Here is a 14,614-nt window from a genome sequence, read left to right as displayed (position 1 = left end):
TGTGTTATTCTCCTGGTCACTTTATCAAAGCATCTCCAGCTGTTAGAAGTTGTAACATTGTGGCCAGCTGCGGTGGCTCACGCCTGTAATCTCAGCACTGTGGGAGGCTGAAGCGGGTGGATCACGAAATCAAGAGCTCGAGACCATCCTGGTCAACATGGTGAAACCCCGTCTCTACTAAAAATACAAAAAATTAGCTGGCATGGTGGCACGTGCCTGTAATCCCAGCTACTCAGGAGGCTGAGGCAGGAGAATTGCTTGAACCCAGGAGGCAGAGGTTGCAGTGAGCCGAGATCGCGCCATTGCACTCCAGCCTGGGTAACAAGAGCGAAACTCTGTCTCAAAAAAAAAAAAAAGAAGTTGTAACGTTTCCCTTTTATTTAGTTGTATAATATTATGCTCACTGTAAATTCCTAGATGAGAGAATAGAATTTGTGAGAATACCAACAGAAATATACATACAACTATAAATATGAAATTGTGTGTTTCGGCAGTGCATCCTGGGTCGGCGTAGCCATGGCGTCTCGTATCCTTTCCTCCTGTGTCTGCAGCCTGCCTGCGGCCTTTGCGCTGCTGCCCTGGGTCTCCATGCTGGCTGCCGCCCAGCCTTTCAGCACCGCCCTGTGCTCTGCGGGGACCCGGACGAGGCCTGGGCCTTCGCAGCCGGCCTCGGTGCTCGCGCAGGTTCTGGGTAGAGTTACACAGTTGTGCCGCCAGTATTGCGAAGTAATGCCCTTTGACATTAGAGGGCATCCAGGACCGTGTTCTTTACGTATTGAAGCTCTATGACAAGATTGACCCAGAGAAGCTTTCCGTAAATTCTCATTTTATGAAAGACCTGGGCTTAGACAGTTTGGACCAAGTGGAGATTATCATAGCCATGGAAGACGAATTTGGCTTTGAAATTCCTGATTTAGATGCGGAAAAGTTAATGTGTCCACAAGAAATTGTGGATAACATTGCAGATAAGAAGGATGTATATGAATAAAGTGTCAGACTCTTTAGCTTTATTGAGAGAGGACACAGATGACACTGACGAATGTCTGGCAGTGAGGACAACAGTTCGGCATTATCGCTGGCTCTGACAGAGTAATTCCGAGGGACTTGTATTTAAATTGTGTAAGTGTTTTTCTTTGTGAAAATAAATCTATAAAACAAAAAAAATTATGTGTTTCATTCTTTGATGTTGGCATTGCCAACATTTTTGTAAAATTGGTTTTTATATTCTAAAAACATTTTACTTAGAGTTTGATTATATTTGGGTCAACCTTTTAAACTTTGGTAGTATTTGAAGATTCCTGAATGTGCGTTTTTTTTTTTTTAATTGTTACATCTACTTTTTCCGTTTTTCTTTTTCTCTATAACAGCTCTCAAATCCTTCATCTTGTCTTTTGGAGTATTTTTTTCTACTTTCCTGTCTTTATCAATCCCTTCTCTTTCCGTCCCACCTTGGGTCTGGGAAAATGTGCCTTGATGCTCCATGTGAGTCTTCTTCCTTTTGGGTAATTGAGTGAGGAGGAAAAAAGGGAAAACATTTGTGTTCCTGTTATGTTTCAGTTTTTGGCCTCTGGTAAGTGAATCTGCAGTAAGGAATGAGAGTGATAGTAGGTTTTGTTTTGGTCAAATATTGGCAACAAAGATCAACAAAGACCTGAAGTTGTTGTTTCTCTCATGACCCAAACTGCCTTTGTGGCTCAGAATTCAGAAACTTAAAACATTTCCATATAAGGTCAAATTTTATAATTCTTAAAATGGATTTTTTGTTTCTTTTTTATTGAGCCAGCCCTCTGGCTGAAAAAATAATTCCAGTCATTGATTGACTAGTCACAGATCCGTAGAAGGAATCTGAGATTAAGTCCTACTTGTACAGTATCCCTGACAGCTGATTGTCTAATCTCTGTGTGGACATTAAAAATAAAAAAAGTAGTAATTAATATCCTATTGGTATGGAAAATACAGCAAAATCACAACAAGTAAATATCATTACTAATAGCACGGCTCAGAACCACTATTAAGATTTTGGTGCATGTTATTAAATGTGCTGATTTTGAAATCAGACTGCTTGGGTTTGTCTCTTTGCTCTCCGCCACTGCTTTAAGCTCATGGACAAGTTACTTCTTCAAACTTCCCTTTATTCACTCATAAAATGGAATTAATAGCACCTGTTTCACAGAGGTGGCTGTGAGACTTGATAAGGAAATATATGTAAAGCATGTAACAGTTTCTGGCACATAGGAGCTCACTAAATGTCAGTATTGTTCGTTGTTGGAATTGAATGACTTATGTTGTTTTATAATCTGTTCTTTTAATATAAACACTTTTCATATGGTGATATTTTCTTTTATATTGCTTTAAATGTTAAGGGATTACATATAATGTTTTTTCTTTTTTTTTTTTCCCCTGACCTCAAGTGATCTGACCACCGTGGCCTCCCAAAGTGGTGGGATTATAGGTGTGAGTCACCACATCTGGCCTTTTTTTTTTTTTTTTTTTTTGGAGACAGGGTCTTGCTTTGTCACCTAGCTTCGACCTCCTGGGCTCAAGTGATCCTTCCACCTCAAGCCTCTGGAGTAGCTGGGACTACAAGTGTGTACCACCACGTCCAGCTAGTTTTTGTACTTTTTTGGTAGAGACAGGGTTTTACCATGTTGCCTGGCTGGTCTTGAACTCCTGGGCTCAAATGATCTGCTCACCTTGGCTTCCCAAAGTGCTGGGATTCCAAACATGAGCCATCTCACCCAGCCAAGAACTTGTTACTTTACCTTTAGCCCTGTTTAGGTGAGAGGAAACTGTGAGCTGCTCCTTAATGGGTCTTTGGGTTTTAGAGTTTTCAAGGATGGTTAAATGGTTATGCCACATAAAATTTAACCAGTTCCATTAAAAGACATCAGGGCAGATCCTTCTTTTTTTTTTTTCTTGTGCTGTTCTAAATACTGTGATAGGCAGTCTTATTTTGCCCTGTGGGTGACCAGGTATACTGTAACTCAAGGTAACTCATTCCATTTGTAGACTTGTAATTGTTATAAGCTCATCCCTTAAATTGAGCCTCATCCATCTCATCTGATCGGTCAACATTTAAGTGCCTTCTATTTGTGACAGATGCGGGAACATTGTGGTAAATGCTAGGGAAATAATAATAAGATGTGGCTCTTGGTTTCCAGAGATCCTAAAGCCTAGTATGGGAGAAATAAAATTATAGTGAATATTATGATAGGTGCATAGAGTACAATGGGAGTATGTAAGAGGAGCATTTGATTGAGACCCGGCAGTTTGAGAGCTTGTTAGAGAAAGTGATACCTGGATTGAGCTGTGAATCTTATAGGTTCTTCTATGCCATACTAAGATGTTCACATTCTTTTGTGAAGGCTTTGGGCATTCATTGAATGGCTTGTCCTTTAGTGAGAGAGGTTGACAAGTATAAACAAGGGAAATGATGGAATGAAGAACCATAGAACACTGAAGAATACAGGGATCCAAATTAAGGTGAAATTAGAGACTGAAGTGGTAGAGAAGGAAGGATTGAGTTTGATTCATAATAGCTTTGGGGGAAATGAGAGAGTGGTCTAGAACACTTAACAATATTAGACTGTATTAAGAACTCAGCTGAATTTGCAGACCGTTTCTTTGTTACCGTCATAGTCATTGGAATTGAGGAGATTAAGGAAAATTGAGGACGAGATGTTGGATAAGTGACATTGAAGTCACCTAGATTAGGGTTGTCAGATTTGGCAAGCAGAAATATAGGATGCTCCATTAAATTTGAATTTCAGATAAACAATGAATAAGTATTTCCCAAATATGGCATAGGGCATACTTAAAAAAGATTATTCATGTTTATCTGAATTTCAAATTTAACTGGAAGTCTTGTATTTTATCAGGCAATACTAACCTGGATGCTATCTAGATGGTGGTGGATGTGAACGGAGCCAGGAACCAGTTTCTTTTGATGAGGGGAAAATAGTTAGAAAATTGGTAGGTAACTATTTGGTAGGTTAGGTAGCGAGTAGTATATGAGTCATAAGCCTTATAAGTTTTTAATTAAAGTAGAAAAGTTTGGAATTTGGAGTCTTATCCATTGTTCCTAATTCCACCTTCTATAACTCAGTATAATAAATTTGTCCCTTTACTTTTCAACAAATTTGAGCTGGGCATGGTGGCTCACACCTGTAATCCTAGTGCATTGTGAGTCAAGGTGGGATGATTACTGGAGGCCAGGAGTTTGAGACCAGGCTGGGCAACATATCAAGATCCTCTTTCTACAAAAAAAAAATTTTTTTTTTTTTTGAAACGGAGTTTCACTCTTTTTGCCCAGGCTGGAGTGCAATGGTGTGATCTCAACTCACCGCAACCTCTGCCTCCTGGGTTCAAGGGATTCTCCTGCCTCAGCCTCCCGAGTAGCTGGGATCACAGGCCTGGCTAATTTTGTATTTTATTTTAGTAGGGATGGGGTTTCTCCATGTTGGTCAAGCTGATCTTGAACTCCTGACCTCAGGTGATCTGCCTGCCTCAGCCTCCCAGAGTGCTGGGGTTACAGGTATGAGTACCCGGCTGAAAAAGTTTTTAAAAAATTAGCTGGGCCTTGTGGCGCATGCCTGTTGTGGCAACCACCTGATAGGAGTTCCAGGCTGCAGTGAGCCATGATCACACCACTTCAGCCTGGATGACAGAATGAAACTCTCTGATTTTTTTTTTTTTTTTTTTTTTTTTTTTTGAGATAGGGTCTTGCTTTCACCCAGGGTGGAGTTCAGTAGCACAAACACGGTTCCCTGTGGCTTCGACCTCCCTACCTCAAGCCACCCTCCCACCTCAGCCTCTTGTGTAGCCAGGACCACAGATGCATGCCACCATGCCTGGCTGGTTTTTTAATTTTTTGTAGAGATGAGGTTTCACCATCTTCCTCAGGCTGGTCTCGAATTCCTGGACTCAAGTGAGCTCCCACCTGGACCTCCCAAAGTGCTGGGATTACAGGCAGGGGCCACTGCCCAACCAAGACTCTGTCTCTAAAAACTAAATAAATAAAATAAAGACATCTTAAGTACACCCTAGATTCCCACTCCCACCAAAAAAATTTCATTAATTCTTCAACCATCTCTCAAAGGACCTGTTTTCAAGACACTGCACTATCCTAATTGTTTTCCTTTTGGTGCAATGTGGTTAATACTCAGACATATAATTTTTCATCTTTCCTCTCAATGTTCTATGAGAGTATTATGTGAAACTTAAATGGCTTTAAAAATGCTGAGCTTGCTGAGCTTGCTGAACATGGTCGTTTACACCTGTATTCCCAGCACTTTGGGATGTGGAGGAGGGAGGATTGCTTGAGATCAGCCTCATAGTTAGACCTTGTCTGTACAAAAAAAAAATCAAAAAGAAGCTGGGCGTGGTGGTGCATGCCTATAGTCCCAGGTACTTGGGAGGCTGAGGTGGGAGGATGACTTGAGGCCAGGAGGCTGAGCCTGCATTGAGCGGTGTTTGTGCCACTGCACTCCAGCATGGGTGACAGAGTGAGACTCTGTTTCAAAACAAACAAACAAACAAACAAACAAACAAACATAAAAACAGTTTCAGGTACACTATATTTTTGGTATGCATTTGATTACCATTGCTGTACATCTATCAAAAATGTTAATTTGCATGTTTCAAAGTTCTATTATAAAAAGTTTCAAACATAAAAGTAGAGAGATGATTTTCTTTTTTATTTTTTTTTGAGACAGTCTCACTCTGTTACCCAGGTGAGAGTGCAGTGGCATGATCTCAGCTCACTGCAACCTCTGCTTCCCAGGCTCAAGTGATCCTCCTGTCTCAGCCTCCCAAGTAGCTGGGACCACAGGTACACACCACCACTCCTGGCTTTTGTATTTTTTGTAGAGGCAAGGTTTCGTCATGTGCAGGCTGGTCTCGAACTCCTGAACTCCACCCACCTCAGCTTCCCAAATGCTGGGATTACAGGTGTGAGCCATTGCACATGGCCTAGAAAGATGAATATAAATTAATTGTTTTGTGTCCATTACTCAGTTTCTCCCCAGTCTTATTTCATCCATATTCCTACCCATTTCCTGTCCACCACCTCTTCATTATTTTAAAGGAATCCTTTATATTATTTCAGTGTGACTTATTCCTATGCTGACTTTAAGAGCTGTGTAATATAAAAACAATTAGGAATCAGAGGACTTGACTTTAAGTCTTAACTTTCTACTGGAGTGAGTTAACAGGGGACAAGCCAAGCTGTGTGAGGCCTAAATTTCTAATATGTTGAAGTGAGTAACAGGTGGTGGAGGTGACATAATGTTGCCTGCCCCCTTTCACAGGGAACATCAAACATAGGAGGTGAGGTAATACGAATCAAAGTATTTTGTCAACTCTGAACTCGAAAGTAAAAGTGCTTTACAAAGGTAAGATTTTTCTATTAGTAAATGCTGCCTCCCTGTATAAGTGCTGACAACTCATGTACAATCAGTCTTAGAATTAAGTGAGTGTTGACATTAATTTAAGTCCATAGTTTGAAAATCACCCTTTCACCTTTACCCACTCTTGCATTTTGACAATTGCAGCAACATTTTCTCATTCCCAGTCTGGCTCCTGTCTACTTTTCATGACTTCTGCAAGTTCACTGACAGCATTTCTCTTATAATATTTCTAGATTTTCATCTGTACCTTGGATTAATTCATGTAGACTTAAGTTCAGGTAAAGCAGGAAGGTGGGCTCTTCGTGCTTTATGTATCTAAGAGTTCTGACAACTCTCAACAATGCTCTTTTTCAAATTTGAAGATTATTTTCTATTTTTTTTCCAGACAGTCTCTGTCATTCAGGCTGGAGTGCAGTGGTATGATCTTGGCTCACTGCAACTTCTGCCTCCTGAGTTCAAGTGATTCTCGTGCCTCAGCCTTCCAAGTAGCTGGGATTATAGGTACTTGCCACCACGCCAAGCCAACTTTGGTATTTTTAATAGAAATGGGGTTTTACAGTGTTGTCCAGGCTGGTCTCGAACTCCTAACCTCAGGTGATCCTCCTGCCTCCCAAACTGCTGGGATTACAAGCATGAACCACCATGCCTGGCCTCATTTTATTTTCATCTAGAACAATTAGAAATAAAAACTGAGTTGAATAGTTCTGCTTTTAATGACCTGTTGGTACTGTATTGTAGACTCTGGTGATTCTTCTTCTTCTTTCCTCATCTTTTTGATCCTAATGTATTTTTAAAAGCCTTTATATATTTTTGTCTTTAAAGCATCTAGATATTCTGAAAGTTTGTTTTAACTCTTTCATCCATTGTGTGTAGTGTGTATTTTTTCTTTAATGTCCTTATAAATATTGAGCTGTAAGGGAAGGGAGAGGAGGAGCAACTGGTGCAGGCACACTAGTTTCTTTGGAAATGTCCACTTTGCCAGATCACTTAAGACTTGTTAAAAATAAGGATTTCCTGGTTCTACTAAATGTCTTGCGATTTCTAGAGGTCCCAGGTCATTTTAATATAAAGCTGGGTTTGTAAACCACTGCTGTATGATATACAGGGAAAATTTAATTTCTGGGTGATATTTAATAGGTCACAGTACAGTCATATATATATAACTGTAACAAGTTAGAAGAAAAACCACAATTGGACGAACTTTAAAAATCATTATTTAGGCCGGGCCTGGTGGCTCATGCCTGTAATCCCAGCACTTTGGGAGACCGAGGTGGGTGGATTACAAAGTCAGGAGATCAAGACCATCCTGGCCAACATGGTGAAACCCTGTCTGTACTAAAAAAAAAAAAAAAAAAAAAAAAAATCTGGGCGTGGTGATGCACTCCTCCAGCTGCTCGGGAGGCTGAGGTAGGAGAATTGCTTGAACCCAGGAGGCATAGATTGCAGTGAGCCAAGATCACGCCACTGTACTACAGCCTGAGTGACAGTGCAAGACTCTGTCTCAAAAAAAAAAAAAATTAATGATTAAAAAAAAATATTGGAGAGCTATGGAAGTAATGAGGACTAGATGAATTAGAATTCCAGAGATAGAAGAGACCTTTCCTTTATAGGTGAGCAGAGGATTGCTGACATTTGCTGATTCTGGACACACACGGAAGGAAAAAGAAACCAGAGAGGAAGTGCATTTTACTAAAACTACAACATGGGCCCAGTTCAATTCCTGATTGGATTGAGGTGACCAGCCTCTCTCATCCCTTTTGCCTAATAGAGGAAATAGCTCTTACTGGGAGGATATGTTCCGGGGTATCTATGGTTCTTTCATTTGTAATACTAGCATGCTATTAACAATTTCTAGAGATGTGAAAGGGTAGAAAAATTCAAGAAAAAAATAAAACTGTAGAAGACTTAGAAAATTAAAGTTATCAGTCAAGGACTTTAAAATAACTATAGTATACTTAAGAAAATAAAGGAAACTATGAATAAAATGGATGAAAATTTTCATAGAGAATTGGAATCCATAGAAGGAAACCAAATGGACATTCTAGGAATCAAAAACACAACATTGGTTGCTTAAGGTTTTTATTTGTAGTTTAATTAGAAACTTTGGTGCAGGACTCTAGGACCTCACTCCACCTCTTTCCCTATTCTTTATTGTTCTTTAAAGAGAGAAAAAAAAAAAACAGGTAAATTGAATATATACTATTTAAGTTCCAAAAGAGCAGAGGCTCTGCCTGTTTTGTTTGTTGCTCTACTCGTAGGGCTTAGTATAGTGCATGCCACATTAAAAAACAAAACAAGACAGAACAAAATCTTCCTTACCACCACTTCCACAAAACCCCCACAATTAATAATTAATTGACATTAATCTGAAATTAATTATTCATTGTACCGGTTCAGTAGCAGACTATACACAGCAAAAGGTAAGACTAGAGAACTTGTGGACAGATCAATATAAAATATCTAGATAAAAGCAGAGGAAGGAAAAAGACTAGAAAGAGTAGAACAGAGCCTAAGAGACATGTGGGACACCTGTAAAATGTCTAATGTGTAATTGGAGACTCAAAAGTAGAGCGATTAGCATGGAAGCAAATCCTTGAAGAAGTAATGGTAAAATATTTTCCCAAACTGATGAAAGTTATCAACCTATAAATTCAAATAGTTTAGCAAACCCCAGGCAGAATGAACACAAAACTATACTTAGCATATCTTAACGGAACTGTTGAAAACTAGAAACAGAAACTCTTAAAAGCAGCCAGAAGAGGGGGGAAAAGGTACTGTGTTCAAAGGAGCAATATAACTGATGGCTGACTTTTTAACACACCTGTGGAAACTAGGAAATAACAGACATTTTTTAAGTGTTGGCAAAAAAACCTGCCAAGCTAGAAGTTTACTTCCAGCAGAAATATCCTTTAGACAAGAAGGTGAAAAAAGACATTTTTAGACAATCAATTGCTAACAATTTATGACCAGCAGACCTGCACTGTAAGATTACTGAAGGAAGTTTTTTAGGCAGAAGGAAAATATCTCAAATGGAAGTACAAAACTGTGGGAAATAATGAAGAGCACATACCTGGGTAAGTGTATGAGTAAACAGACAAGACCTATTGCCTCTTGTTTTTGTTGCTGTTTTTAGGAACTTTACTGCTTTTTGCTATTCTAGAATAATAGAATTTCTACAATTGTTAAGCCAAGTCTGACCAGCAGACTCTGTCTGAGTAATGAATGACAGAAGTACATAGACACAGATGTTTTGTCTGTGCAAGCATGGCCAGGGGACTTCACGGCTCACAGATCCTGAAGAGGGAGTCCGGCTGTGAAGCCCCATTATGCTGGAGATGCTCCACATTTATTTAATACAGATTAAATGACAAAGGTCTCAAGTAAACACCATTAGTGGGTGATTAACATTGCCCCCCACCACCCCAGTAAAGTGCCTGGATGATCAAAGGATGTCCTTGTTTACTTAGGACAACATGAGTAAACAAGCTATTTAGGTAAACTGCCTTGCATTCCTTTGTACCTACTCCTTGCCTAATTGCCTCTGGGTAAGGACAGCCACCTTTGGTTGGTTCTTTCCCAAAATTTTGCAAAACCTCTCAGCCTTCCAAGAAGATTTGCATCTTTCTTATAATTTTTCCCATCACCCTGACTGATCTCCTATATCTCCCCTTTTTCTGTTTTTTGCGTCTGGTTTTGTTGGTTGAAGAGTACAGATGTGTGCTGCAATGGGTTTGTTAGGTGCAGCAGTTATAAGTCATATTCTGGCTTTGCATCCTAGTATTAGTAAATAACGTAAGACAAACATGAGTGTAATCAGTAACATTATTTTCCAGTCAAGCAGTGACCCCTCCCCCTCCAGGAATGGGGGTCCATCCAGGAGAGATGTTTTCACATACCCTTCCATATGGCTGTTTGTTGGGTGTGTAGATATATGGCGTTTAGGGATTCTAGAATTTTAGTTTTAAGTTGCTTTATGTCTGCCATTAAATTATCATGTACGTTTCCCCAGAAGTGTTGTTTCACTTCATCCCAACTATGTATTGATTGATTCCAAGGTAGAGAGGTGACACATATGCTTATGTTCCCAGTCACAGTTTAATTGCTGATGGAATGCCTGTGCATCTTGCTGCCACTCGCCTACATATTCCAAGGCAGCCTTGGGGGCTTGTAAGCGTGCAAGAATCTTTTGATCTATGCCCTGCTGTAAGAGGAGTTCATTAGACACATTTCTGGCCAAATTATTTACAAAAGTAGCTGTTTGCACTGATTCAGTAGTAGATGCTACAGCCACACTAGCAGTTGCTAGGATGACTATGGCTGAGACTATGAAGGCTGTAAAGTGTATGAATCTTTTGTGTTTGACATGGGACAGGGCACATTCTAAGGTGGCAAGAGCAGAGGAACCTTGCCAGTCGCATGTCAAATTGAGTAGTAGGAATGCCTCAGATTGTTTTCTTAAAACCATGACACTAGTAATACTTAAATCAGCTATATTGTAATTAGCAATGCATGAGGTGAACCAAGCCTGTCCCTACACTTGGGTCACAAATGTGGAGTTTTGGGTGTAATAGAAATATTGGTTCCCGTAAGGAAAACAGATGGATAGGTATTGCAAATTAGGCACTGATCTGTGTGATTATGACTAAAAGTCATTGTGTAATTGTTACTGGAATTAAGTTATGTCCCATGCCAGGTGTTAAGAGAGGTGCTAAGATGTCCCAGGTGCCATAATGTGTCTTGGGGTGGCATGGACTTGACTTGGGGTCAATACCCCATCCCCATTGGCCCAAATCATAGGGGAATGGGATGTGACTATGAAACTATTATTAATGTCATGATTGATGCAGACATCGTTACAATTGCCTTGCAAATGACTGTAGGGGCTCCAGTCTAAGATATTATAATTGTCTAACTGGAGGCTACAGGCTTGTCCCCTGTGATAGGCTCCCCAGCCAAAGTGGAATCCATTACTTTCCCAGCTTGGTTCTTTAGCACAGGGAGGAATGTTGGGGAAAGTTGCATTGGTTACGTTGCCCAGTTTGAGGCTACCAGCAAGCAAGAATATTAAGGCATTTCCTTTGCCTTGATGTAGCCACAGTTGTGTTTGGGCAGGTACACAGTAAGGGTTAGGACTTTTTATAACTTACACACAGTGGGAGGATAGTGGAGTGATATGAAGTGTTACCTGGCACCTTAGTCCAATGTGTGCCATTAATGATGGACCCCACTGGGGGTATGTCAATTCTGCCTAGCCAAGCAGTCGCATTGTTAAAGGCTAGGAAGGCATTGTCTGCCTAAGTAACAGGTGGACAAAAGGCAGATTTAGAAAATGGGCTCAAATAGAGTGTAGCAGGTACAGGTAACAAAATTAAAAAGTTACAAATTATCTGGAGTGAATGGTGTTTATGTTTGGAGCAAGATTCATTCAGCCTCCTGAGTTGTTTCCTTCAGCATTCCACAGGTAATGTCTGGGGCTTGTGTCATTGGAGGAAGCTGCATCATCTAGGGTGATGGGTCCTGCAGGGTCATTTTCTTCATCTCTGGTACCAGGTTGGGTCCTAGCCATGCTGTGATTTGGTTTGCTGCATCGTGCTGGAATCCAAAGAGGACCTGACAAGGTGTAAACACAAGCATATCCTCTTCCCCGTGTTAGCAAATCATTTGGACCACATCATACATATTTACATCCTTCCATAAAACTGTGGATTTTATGTCTAGAGAGGTTTTAGCAAAGTGCTTTTTATAGCTGATTGAAACTTGCCATCTAAATTTTAAAAAATTAAGGGTAAATAAGGCTTATGCTAGTAGTGTTGCAGGGTCCTTACTCATACTCCTCCTTTTTGTTTTCTGAGCCTATTTTTTTTCAAGTAATAAACATATTTTACTAGTGTAAAATGTAATCTGCTTTCCAACCAATGAAAGAAAAACTTCCAAAAGAAAATATGGAACATTTCACGAATTTGCGTGTCATCCTTGCACAGGGGCCATGCTAATCTTCTCTGTATCGTTCCAATTTTAGTATATGTGCTGCTGAAGTGAGCACTTCTGAGCCTATTTTTAAGGGTGGAGTGGGCACGTTCTACTATGGCCTGTCCTTGGGGGTTATATGGAATGTCTGTGGAGTGTTGGATGTTTCATGTGTGACAAAATTGTTGAAATTGTGAGCTGGCATAAGCTGGACCATTATCAGTGTTAATTTTTGTGGGCTGCCCCATAAATGCCAAAGTTAAAAGAAGATGTTTAATGACATATCTGGTGGACTCTTCAGGCAGCGCATGTGCACTAATTAGATGAGAATTGGTATCAACAGATACATGTACATATTTTAGTTTTCCAAATTCAGGGACGTGTGTAACATCTGTTTGCCATAACTGATAAGGTTCTAGTCCTCTAGGGTTAACACCTGGAGAAGCAGGGGATGTGCCTGTGAGCTGACAGTCTGGGCATTGCAGGATAATTTGTTTAGCTAGTCTTTGGGTAAGTTGACATTGTTTAAGTTTCTCCAATTTTGATGGAAAAATTGATGTGATTGGGCGATTTGGTCAAGCAGTGATGTCATAACTTGTAGGTCTGCTTGATCATTGCCATAAGCCAGTATGCCACAGTGAGCTGTGGGCTCGAATATCTGTGATTAAAAATAGGGTCTGTACGTTGATCCAGCAATTGCTGAAGTCGAACAAAAAGGGTACAGAGGGTGGGCTGGAGAGTAGACTTAATGAGGGGCTGTCTCAAGGTTCTGCAATAAATAAACAGAGTAAGCAGAGTCACTAACAATATTGATGGGCTGAGCGGAAAATGTCTCTAGGGCCAATATTAGGGCTCTAACCTCAGCTCTCTGAGTGCTAGTCAATCTAGATCAAGTGAGGGAATTATGCAGTTTCATCAGACAGCAGCTTTTCCATTCTTACCAGAGTCATCAGTAAACAGCGTTAAAGCCTTGGGTATGGAAGAGTGAACTACTTTTGTAGGTATAATTGCAGGGTATGAGATAAAAACTGAAGCAGTTTATCAGCAGAAAGGGCATGTTCTAATTGGCCTGCATAATCAGAGAGTGCAATCTGAAGTCTAGAGATAGGGGCAATACTGCTTTGAATTGCGTTTTACTCAAAGGAATTCTTATGACATCAGGGTCATAACCTAGCAACTGATGGCATCGTCTTCGGCTTGTATAGATGACTTTATTAACTAGCCAGATATAGGAAGATAGTGTTTTGTGTTTTAGTCCTGGTATGTGTGCAAAAAACCCGTTCTGGGAAGCGCAGTCCTGGGGCCATTTGTTTTATTAATCCTGTGGGGGAATGGTTAGTGAGAAAAATAAATAGTAGAACTGAATATCTTGGGTCTATGTGATCTAGTTGCCTCAGAGAAATAGCTTGTTCTAGTTCTTCAATTTCCCTTTTTGCTGCAGGGTTAACTACTTGGGATAATTCAGGGCAGCACTGCCTCTTAAGATAGAAAACAGATTTTGCAACTTATCAGTAACAGATTTTGCCCCAACATGGGGCAAAGCCAGTTAATATTGCCCAGTAATTTTTTATAATCATTTAAGGTATGTAAGTTGCTAGTATTTAATTTAGCCTTTTGAGGTCTTACTGATCGGGAAGTTAGTATGTATCTAAGATATTTCCAAGGAGAGGACATTTGTACTTTTTCAGATGCTATGATTAAACCTCTTAACTGTGTATTCCTTATGACAGAGGCAATATAAACTTAAAAGTATGGGCTCCATTGGAGCTTCCAGTAATATATCATCCATAAAATGAATAATCTTTCAATTAGGAAATTGTTTTCTACTGGGGAGCAAAGCCTGATTTACATGATAGTGACATATGGTAGGACTGTTCAGCATTCCTTGAGGAAGCACTTTCCAATGAAATCAGCAAGCTGACTTTTCATTATTGATAGCTGGTATTGTAAATGCAAATTTTCTCTGTCTTGTTCTGCAAAGGAGATAGTATAAAAGCAGTCTTTTCAGTCAATAACAATTATAGGCCAATCTTGAGGGATTGCTGCAGGGGAGGGAGCCTCTGGTGAAGAGGCCCCATAGACTGCAAATTAGCATTAATAGTCCATAAGTCATGCAAAAAGTCCCCATTTGCCAGAATTTTTGGGAATGATGAAAATGGGTGAATTCCAAGGGCTATTTGATGGTTCTATATGGCCAGCTTTTAATTGCTTCTCAACTAACTCATGGGCCTGCTGCAGTT

The 14,614-nt window shown here is 40.1% G+C and overlaps 1 protein-coding gene, 1 non-coding gene and 1 pseudogene across 30 annotated transcripts in view; 2 read left to right on the top strand and 1 right to left on the bottom strand.

The window, feature by feature from the left end:
* The window catches only part of NF1 (neurofibromin 1), a 296,867-nt gene that overhangs the window by 10,954 nt on the left and 271,299 nt on the right, over positions 1–14,614 (top strand). The window lies entirely within an intron of this gene.
* Positions 490–1,119, top strand: LOC128932137 (acyl carrier protein, mitochondrial pseudogene; annotated as a pseudogene). Its single transcript, XR_013535797.1, has one exon. The product of XR_013535797.1 is annotated as an acyl carrier protein, mitochondrial pseudogene (transcript).
* LOC118154190 (U6 spliceosomal RNA) lies at positions 12,344–12,450 on the bottom strand. Its single transcript, XR_004744083.1, has one exon. It is a non-coding gene; the product is annotated as a U6 spliceosomal RNA (small nuclear RNA).

This window comes from Callithrix jacchus, chromosome 5 (assembly GCF_049354715.1).
Source record: "Callithrix jacchus isolate 240 chromosome 5, calJac240_pri, whole genome shotgun sequence".
Lineage (NCBI taxonomy): Eukaryota > Metazoa > Chordata > Mammalia > Primates > Cebidae > Callithrix > Callithrix jacchus.
The sequence above is the reverse complement of the archived record's forward strand: the minus strand, read 5'-3'. Positions and strand labels throughout refer to the sequence as shown.